The following is a 9,298-nucleotide window of genomic DNA, read 5'->3' on the forward strand; positions in this document are numbered from 1 at the left end:
GGAATCATAATTTGTTGTACAACTGGAGGGTTTTCTAAACACGGAGTCGGATTTTATGAAAGCCGTTTGACCTACTTGAGTCAACAGGCTTTGTTTAGGATGAATGAATGCTTCCTTGTCATCGAGAGAGCATTTTGCCTCTCCCTGAAGTCAGCCAGATCTTCCCAGAACCACTTCTCCAACCTCTGTTGACATTAAGGAAGAACCAGATTTTTTAACTTTTTATTTTTGAGAGAAAGAGAGAGAGAGAGAGAGAGAGAGAGAGAGAGAGAGAGAGAGAGCGAGCAGGGGAGGGGCAGAAAGTCACAGAGAGAGAACCCAAGCAGGTACCACACTCATAGCCAGGAGCCCCATGTGGGGCTTGAACTCACGAACTGTAAGATCATGACCTGATCTGGGCTGACATCAAGAGCCAGAAGTCTAACCTACTGAGCCCCCAGGCGCCCCAGAACCAGACTGTAAAAATGTCCTTACTGGAGAGCTTCTGTTTGAACAGCACTTGTAACTTTTCTGTGAACTTTGATGTTTCTTTTTCGGTGTGATCTTCAAATCCACCCTGTGGAAATAACCATGGTAACTGACATCGCCCTTGCTCGGCAGCAGGTGAAATCACCCCCGGAAATAGATGTACCCACGGAGGCGGTGCCACCCCTTCCGGGCTCAGATAAAATTTCCACGTTGGTCAGTGGGTGAGGGTTTTCTCTTCTCACCCCCACACGCCCCAAGATTGCCCAAACCCTGCACTCTGTTTCTGGAGTTTGCGTTTGTGTGCGGTGATGTCTACAGGAGGTGGATGCCAGCCCCCCTCACCTCCCCCCTTCTAATCTCAGTCCCTGTCCTTCCTTCAGAGCCCCCTTTCGTCCACCCAGTCTTTCCTAGCCTTGGAGATCAAAACAGTGATTCACAAGCAGACACTGGGAATTTCCTGTGTCAAAAGCCTGTCTTCTCGAGCCGTTTTCTCCTCAGTGTGGGCTTCTCTGGAGGCAGGGTGGTACCCTCTGGCCCTTCCTCGTTCCACCTGCGTGGGCGATGGGTGTCACGCCTGGAGGTGTAACAGCCATTTGGCCACCATGATGCAATGGCCCCGATCGCGACGGGAATGTAAGAGGGACCGGCCCTGGGACACCACACACACCCTGGGCTCCCCCCTCCACAGCCCTTGTTATGTGAGTCAAGCGACCTTCTTTGTTTACGCTAACTCTAACGGACGGTTCTGCTCATTCTGCCAAATCCCAGCTGATACACTAGACGTGGCTCCTTCTGATCTTCCACGGATGTTTTAATACCCCCCAAATTCTCCATGATTCCTTAATCAGGGGTAGACCAGGCAGCGAGAGGCAATTTCCCCTGGGCTCCCGGGTTCTGAGCATCGAAGGGCACGACCAGGAGACGTAAGGAGGAGGACGCCTTTCTCAGCCGCGTCAAGGGGACCCCACGTCATCACCAGCTCCCTCTGCCCGTCGTGATGACGCGTCTCCGTGTCTCCTCTTCCACCTCCCGCCTGCGTGTGAATCCAGAGCACCGACCCTCACAGCGAAAGGCACCGTCCTGTCCGGCCCTTTACCAGTGAGGAGCCTACGGAGGTCACACGGGCCATGGAGATTTCTCACACTCCTGAGCCAAGTTGAGTCTGATCTGATTCTCATTCCATAAAGCAGGCTCCGCGGGGTGACGCGATATAACGATTTCCCTTTTTGTTCAGGAAAGGGCTCTGGTGTTTTGTTTTGGTGGTGAAATTATAGGGGCATCTCTGGACCTTTATGTAGAACCTGGGACCTTCAATTCTGAAGTTTTTGCTGGATTCCACAGTTTTGGAGAAAACATCTTCCAAGTGGTCTCTGTCTATGAGATCCTATTCCGGATCTATGAAGCCAAATGTCCCGAATCCCCAAAACCGGCCCCAAAGGAGAGGAAAGAACACAGAATAGCGACAGGATCATCTCTGTGGACATCTTGATTTCCGTTAGGACCCAGTTCACGTTTGTGATAAGGTTTACGGCAAATGTGTATGTGGATTGAAGAAATACAATTGAATTTATGACTCGGGAGTTCAAACACATATTTAAAATTACTTAGAGACTTCCGTTTGAGCGTCATACCTCTTTTTATTATGGAAAAGCCAAACGCAATGGACCCGCTTACAAAGGCTCCAACACAGTATAATTTATTCACGGGATTAAATCAATCGAGTCCTGAGTCACCGCTCCAGAGCTTATGAATTGCATCTTCTGGCAATACGATCAGGAGGCTGAACGACCTGATTGAATTTAGTGCTGATGAGAATTATTATGTCGAGGCCAATCTCTGAAGGAGGGAGTGGACGCCATGTAGACTGAGTTTCTCGGAATGACTCAGTCTACTTGCAAGAATGGACATTTGACATGGGGACTAGGAATCCTCCTAGATGTCAAAGGCTCTGCTTCCTTAATTCTCTGTCGTTCTGAATGTTGGGGCCCATCCAGCCAAAAGCCTGCGGAGGTGATTCCACGGTGACGGCAAAGCCTCCGAGGGGAGCGTATGGAATCACAAAGTCCCTAGCTTTGTCTAGGAAGGCGCTACCCTGGATAACGGTTGGCCCCCCCCCCCCATTTGAGGATCAGGACAAAAGAACAAAGGTCCTGGGAGACTGGGGTGCAATGCTGTGTGGCCTTTGGGACCCTGCTTCCCCCTACTTGAAAATGTGTGGGCTTGACTGCTTGACCTAAGTGGATCAGAGACTGGGGTTAGTTCTCCTATTATTCATGCCACTTGGTAATTGCGGTTTCAGTAAATGGGCAGACTTTCTGATTGAAACTTCCCCCCTAGTTAGAGGCACCTTACTCACAGACTATTGTTTGAACTTTTAAAGAAAAATAGCCTTGTCATAAGCTTCAGTTAATATTACACCATATATGCAAAATAAGACTTTGCTGATGTATTTTTAGTGATAAATTAGTTTTTTGATCTTCTGTATTGTACTTCATTTCTGTCTTTAACTTTCTGTTCTCTCTTCCGTGAAAACAATGATCTATTCTGAAACATGTGATTGCTAAGAAGTTGCAAACAATGTAATCATTAAAAGAAAGATGTAATCACCTGTGGTATATAAGACACCAAGTTTCACAGTAAAGTGTGGTCTCTTCCACCATTCACGTTGTCTGTGTTCTTTCTTGTAGATATTTCGCCGACACCAACCCCCTCCTCAGGGACCCTTAGACTCTGGGGCATGGGCTGGTCCCCCGCACTTGAACATCTGGGTGTGCAAAATTTTTACAAATACAGCAAAATCTGAAAATGGCTACAGTGTAAAAAACCATGTCTCACTAAGGTCTTAGAGTAAGGTGATCCCTCTCCTTGTCTCCTGGAGAAAAAAACAGGAGTCTCCACAGGTGTTGGGATTCAGACAGGCCTGGGTTCCAAATCCTGCTCTCTCAGCCTCTGGCTGTGGGTCCTTTGTCCATTGACTAAACCTCTCTGGGCCTGGGTGATAATGAATGGGACATGCAGGAGCGTCTGGTGGTGTTTCTCTGATGGATTAAGTGAGGCATCTTGTTCAAAGGTCCTGGTGAGGGACAGTTGCTCCGTCACATGCCTTGGCTCTCCTCAAATTGGGTCTGCTGCTAGGAAAATCCAGTGCTTTAATGCTGAAGACGAAATGAGTTAAACTATAAGAGATTAAAGTGCAAGAACCCACAAGGTGCTTAGAATTGTCTGGGGTTAGACAGCCACTTCACAGAGACAAGAGAAAGAGAGCCACTGTGGTCGAGTGACCTGATCAAACGCACGCGCAGTCAGCCACGGAGCTGGGCTGAGCCTGTAGGTCTAACAGTCCTGCGTCTGCAGACTTGGCTCACAGCAAAGTCACTGACGTGGCGTAAAGGATGATATTTAGTACCTCAGATAACGCGGCAGCTCCACGGCTGATAAAATATTAGCTCCGTGAGATCATCACAACCCACGTTTCCCCCCATCTTTTGGTTGTACGGTCCCATATCCCAGCAGCGTCATCAGACCAAGCCCAAGTTCAAAGACCTGCGTCCACCCTGGCCACGTGCACAGGAAGAAGACTAATCCAGGCACGCTTAGGCTGAAGACAGAACAGAATGGCTGCTCTTGAGGCACACAGGACACCTGGAGGGTCTGGAATGTACTACGTGACGTTTACGGGATCAGAGAGAGAGGGGCTGATTATTTCTGCTTCCAGCCCACGATACACAGAAAGCAGCAGCTTTGGGCAAAAATTAAAAAAAGATGTATCAGGAGGTCCACACTAAGTAAAAGAAAGGTTGAGGGTCTCTATTCATATCAGGCTAAGTAGACGTCAGAATAAGAGCTATTATTAGGATGAGGAGGGACTTTATGACAAAGAGTCAATTCCATAAGAAGACACAATAATCCTAGGTGTGTGTGTGTGTGTGTGTGTGTGTGTGTGTGTGTGTGCTTGAGCTCAGGACTTGGTCTCTCCAGGGAGTCACAATGCTGGCTGCCCTTTTACTTAAAAACCCAGCTCCTGGGCGCCTGGGTGGCTCTGTCGATTGAGCATCTGACTTCGGCCCAGGTCATGATCTCGCGGATCATGAGTTCGAGCCCTGTGTTGGGCTCTGTGCTGACAGCTTGGAGCCTGGAGCCTGCTTTGGATTCCGTGTCTCCTTCTCTCTCTGCCGTTCCCCTATTCATGTGCGCGCTCTCTCTCTCTCTCTCTCTCTCTCTCTCAAAAATAATAAACATTAAAAATTAAAAAGAAACCCAGCTCCAAACGCTTTATCCAAGAGGGTGCCAGTTATTTCTCTCCAGCCTCTGCGATCAGGCCAGTGAGGCAGAGAGGACAGTAACTGGGGTGACATAGTACGTTTGCAATCTTCTCCCTCCTGCACGTGCTCAGTCACAAAAGCACGCGGGCGAAATGGGCAACATTGGAGTATTCTCTGTTCAACACACTTAAGGCCGATAACTCACTGCAACATTGAAAAACATCTCCACCTGGTGTATCTGGAGCACCACCGGGGACAAACGTCCAAGCTGTCCATCGTCCCTGCCCCTCTCTGACCCGTCCTCCACCTAACGCTGACACGGACAGTGCGGTGCTGCGGCGTTCTCCTCCTTCAAGCCCACGCAGGATTGCACACGCATGGATTTTATACATTTAGGCACGGTCATACGGTTTTCTTGGCCAAAGAAATGGGAGTGGCAACGATGTGGGTCCCACTGGGCAGAAACTCCAGGGGCCAGCGCGTGACCTGCCACGTTCTCTCTTCCTTCTGGCACATTCTCTGCCTGGGTTCCAGAGACGATGGAGGGTGACTTGTTGCAGAGCATTCAGCTGACGGGCCTGGGACACACAGCAAAAGTGAGACTGAACTTTGTTCCTTTAGGCTCCTGAGAGGATGGGGTCGTTTCTTGTCACAGCATGAGCCCACCTCACGTGTGTTCTGTGGCTGCTGAACCAGACTGCTACCCACTCAGGCGCTTAACGCAGTGCAGATTTATGGTCGCGCAGCCTTGTACGTTCAGGAGTCCCGTGGGCTCGGCGTCTCGCAGGGTGGACGGCCAGGGGTCCCTGGGACTGGGTCCTTTTCCGGAGGCTCTGCGGACATGCCGTTTCCTTGCGTGGCCCCTGTTCCTTGTGGTTTAGGACGGAAGTGTCCGTATCTTTGTTCAAGGAAGCTCTCAGAGGTCTCCAGGTTCCTTGGCCCGTGTCCCCTTGGTTCCACACTCACAGCCACCCGCGGCGGGTCACCTTCACCCTTCAGAGTCTTTCCTGGGTGGATTCCTCCAGTCATGGCCTCACGTAGCGCTCTTACTCCCTTGCCCTCCTCTGCCAACTCGGAAGTGCCTGTGGGGTAATCCGGGGCCACCGCTCCACTTCCAAGTCCTTAATCTTAATTTTCTGGGCAGAGATCCTTTCAGCCGAGAGAGAAACCATGTTCTCTAGTTTCAGGGATCAGGACAGGACATCTTTGGGGACCATTATTCTGTCTACCACCCTTGGGGGGTCATCAGGTCCTTCATGACAGGATCTCCATTTTGTGTTTCCACCTGCACATTTTGGGTTCTGTGTGTGACATGTGCCAAACGAATATTATCATTTGGTTGCAAGATCAGTAAGATGGTTGTAATGAGGCACTGAGGTCGTGCTACAGCACTGAGGTGCGTGAAATGCAAGTGTGTGAGAGAAAAAAACGGGCTAACAGAAGCGGCACTTTGGGATAGATTAGGACTGTCCCTGTGATATTGTGATATAATAAGATGTATATTTTTGAGGTCTTTGTCTGCAGTCGCTGACTCCTTCTTTCTAGATCCCTGGGAATTTCCTGGTTGATAGGAACGTCTTCTGTTCTAATGAGGTGACTCTTGTGGAGCTCCTGGATGGGGGCTGGTCTCCAGAAAGACCAAGCCTGGAATTTCAGCCCCAGAGAGGGGAGAGGGGCTGGACATTGAGTTGATAGTCTGTCGTGCCTGTGTAAAGAAGTCTCTAGAACACATAGCGGGGTGGGGATTTTGGCACACCTGGCGAGGTCACAGAGACCCTGCGTCCTCTCCCACCCATCCCGCCCTCCGTGTCTCTTCCAGCCAGTCGCCCCGAATTACGTCCTTTTGTGATGAGCTGGCAATCGAGTCAGGGACTGTTTTCCTGGATTCTGTGAGCCACTGAGGGAAATTACCGACTCCGTGGAGGGAGTTGCAGGAACCACTGAGGGAAGAACTGGCTGGTCAGCAGCACAGGTGACGTCGGGGCTTGTGACGGGCGTCTTGAAGGGGGTGGTCTTGCGGGACCGAGCCCTTGCTCACATCCACCTGGGCAACAGACACCTGGCGAATTCCTTGGTGGGAAAAACACGCACACATTTGGTGGCCAGAAGAATCTGGTGAGTGTGGAGGTAAAGGGAAGCACAGAAGCGAGGTTTTCCCAGCTCAGGTCCCTGTCCTTAGGGAAGAACATAGAGGCAGGCCAGCCGTGCGGACTCTGCAGCCAAATCGCCCGAGTTTGAACTCGGTGCCTTCTCATTCCTGGTTTTTAGAAAGAAGACTCCTGTCTCTACATTCTTTCACCTTCAAAACAGGATTAGGAGACGCAGTCGCCTGGTGGGGTTGTTGGGAGGACTCAGTGGGTTAATGCGTGGAGACCAGCTCCTCAGAAGGGCCCCACTGTCACCCACGCCAGCGCTCACGGAAGTGCGTGCAGATTGAATGAAGAGGAGTCAACCCCATGGGTAACAAAGTCTCTATTACGCAATCTTTGACACCAGACGGGTAATTTCCTGACCTTGAACCCAGAGTGGAGGGTTGTGGGTAGACATTTGGTGCTCTGATGCTGTCAGAACCCAGAGCTTCAAGCAGCGAGCCTTGGGGACAGTTGAGGAACTTGAGGGCATTTGGTTGGCAATCATTGAAGTTGACTGCTCAGACACAAGCTGCCTGAATGTTGTTTCGGGGCGCTGAGTAAGCTCCCTGTGTGGGGACAGCGATGTCCCACGAGGGCTGACTTCAGGACAGGCTTCAACCCCTGAGAACAAACTGCTTCGGGATGCTTTTCTGCACTGCTCAACAGATGTGACAAATCAGCGTTTCTCCATATCTTCAAGGTAGAAAAATCTGGCTGACAAGACCTGAGACGGAGGGGGGACCTAGGAAGGGTCATCAAGATACCGGGTGCAAAGATTTTGTGTGATTTCTAGGCACTTCTTAGCACAGATGAGCCTACGAAGGGGTTACCATGGTGGGCCCTGAAGGTCGGCCAGCTCTGTCTGAAGCCCAGCTCCCCCACACGCAACCAGTGTGCCCTTGGGCAGTTCATTGAACGTCCTTAAATCTTCGTTCCTTGTCTGTAAAATGGGTGTAATAGGAACACAAGGAGAGGTGTTTGAGAAGACAGGCTTCACCCAAACACTGCACGTAGATCAGTGTTGTACTTGAAGCAAGTGCTCACTAAATATTCCCGTTAGGTGATTTCACTTGGCATTTCTCCATGTAGGTTCCCTCGTTGGTAAAACGGGCCATGATACTATCTATGCAAGTACACAGGATTCATCATTTGACAGCTGTTTACTTGACACGTTCTCTTGTGGAGAATCGGGGGAGGGGCAGATACGAAGCTATCCACATCGAGCGTACATTCTGGATGGGAGGAAAGGCAGAGGAGTTGAAGACGACTACACACCATAGCCAAAGAAATAAACAGGGTAATAGGCAGCGAACGGCCTATTCAACAAATGCTCTGTAAATCGGGGTTACGTTCTCGCGATCTAAATTTATTTTGAAAGGGATAATAAAAATAGCGATCCGCAGGGCTGTCCGTGAGGATTAAATGGATTAATAGATGTAATACCAGCTCCTAGGGGATAGATGACTGGGGGGTAGAAGAAGTCGTTATCTATGGGAGGGGGAGTGGGCTTCGCTCGGTCATTCCCCGACGCCTGCCAGACCTCGGGGACTACTCCCTCCTAGTAGCTGATCTGGGATCTGCATTTGGCTCTCCAGCTGGGAGGGTGATGTTTTCCCCAGAGTGGAAAGAAATGCTGAGTGTGGGGAACCGCAAATCATAAACATGCAAAAAGATGGCACATCAGGGAGTGAGTGAAGGGGATACATTTTCTGGCTTTTAAAATATTTTGCCATTTGTGACAGGAGGGACGGTGAAGCAGGGCCCGGTCCCTGACAGGAATAATGGGATCTATTTTATTTCCCACTGATTTTGAGAAGCTAAAAATATTTCCTACAATTAAAAAAAAAAGTCCTCCAGCCCTTTGGGCTGCAAAAGTTAGCGACCCTGTCGCTATAGGACGCCACAGGCAGTAGGCCCGCCGGACTTCTCCCCTGGGTCCTGTCTGCAGCAGACACCAAAGTGGACCACGGGGAATTAGCATCTTTCCTTCAGGAAAATGACTCTCTGCACCCGGCCTGGAGGAATTCTCCCGCCACTCCTCCCGGCTGGAGGCCTCGCGTTCTCCACCTTCACCTCGCGTGGCCCGGACTAGGGACTGGGCGCGGGGAGAGGTCTGGGATCTGGATGGGGCCAGGGTCGTCGGGGTCCTGGGGCGCAGGTGGATGAGGTGAGATCTGGGCAGGGGCGGGGCCCGGGGCGGGGCGCAGGTGGGCGGGGTGAGATCTGGGTCCGCAGAGAATTGGGATAGGAGGGGCGGGGTCAGAAAGCAGGTGGGCGGGGCCTAGGGGGTGCGGCTCAGATGGGCGGAGTCCGGGCTAGGGCCTAGGTGGGCGGGGTGATGGCTTGGACTGGGGCCGGGCCGGGACTCAGGTGGGCGGGGTCAGGGTGGGACCTGGGCGGGGCTGGGGCAGGGACGGGGCTCAGGTGGGAGGGGCT

Source organism: Suricata suricatta, chromosome 14 (genome assembly GCF_006229205.1).
Source record: "Suricata suricatta isolate VVHF042 chromosome 14, meerkat_22Aug2017_6uvM2_HiC, whole genome shotgun sequence".
NCBI lineage: Eukaryota > Metazoa > Chordata > Mammalia > Carnivora > Herpestidae > Suricata > Suricata suricatta.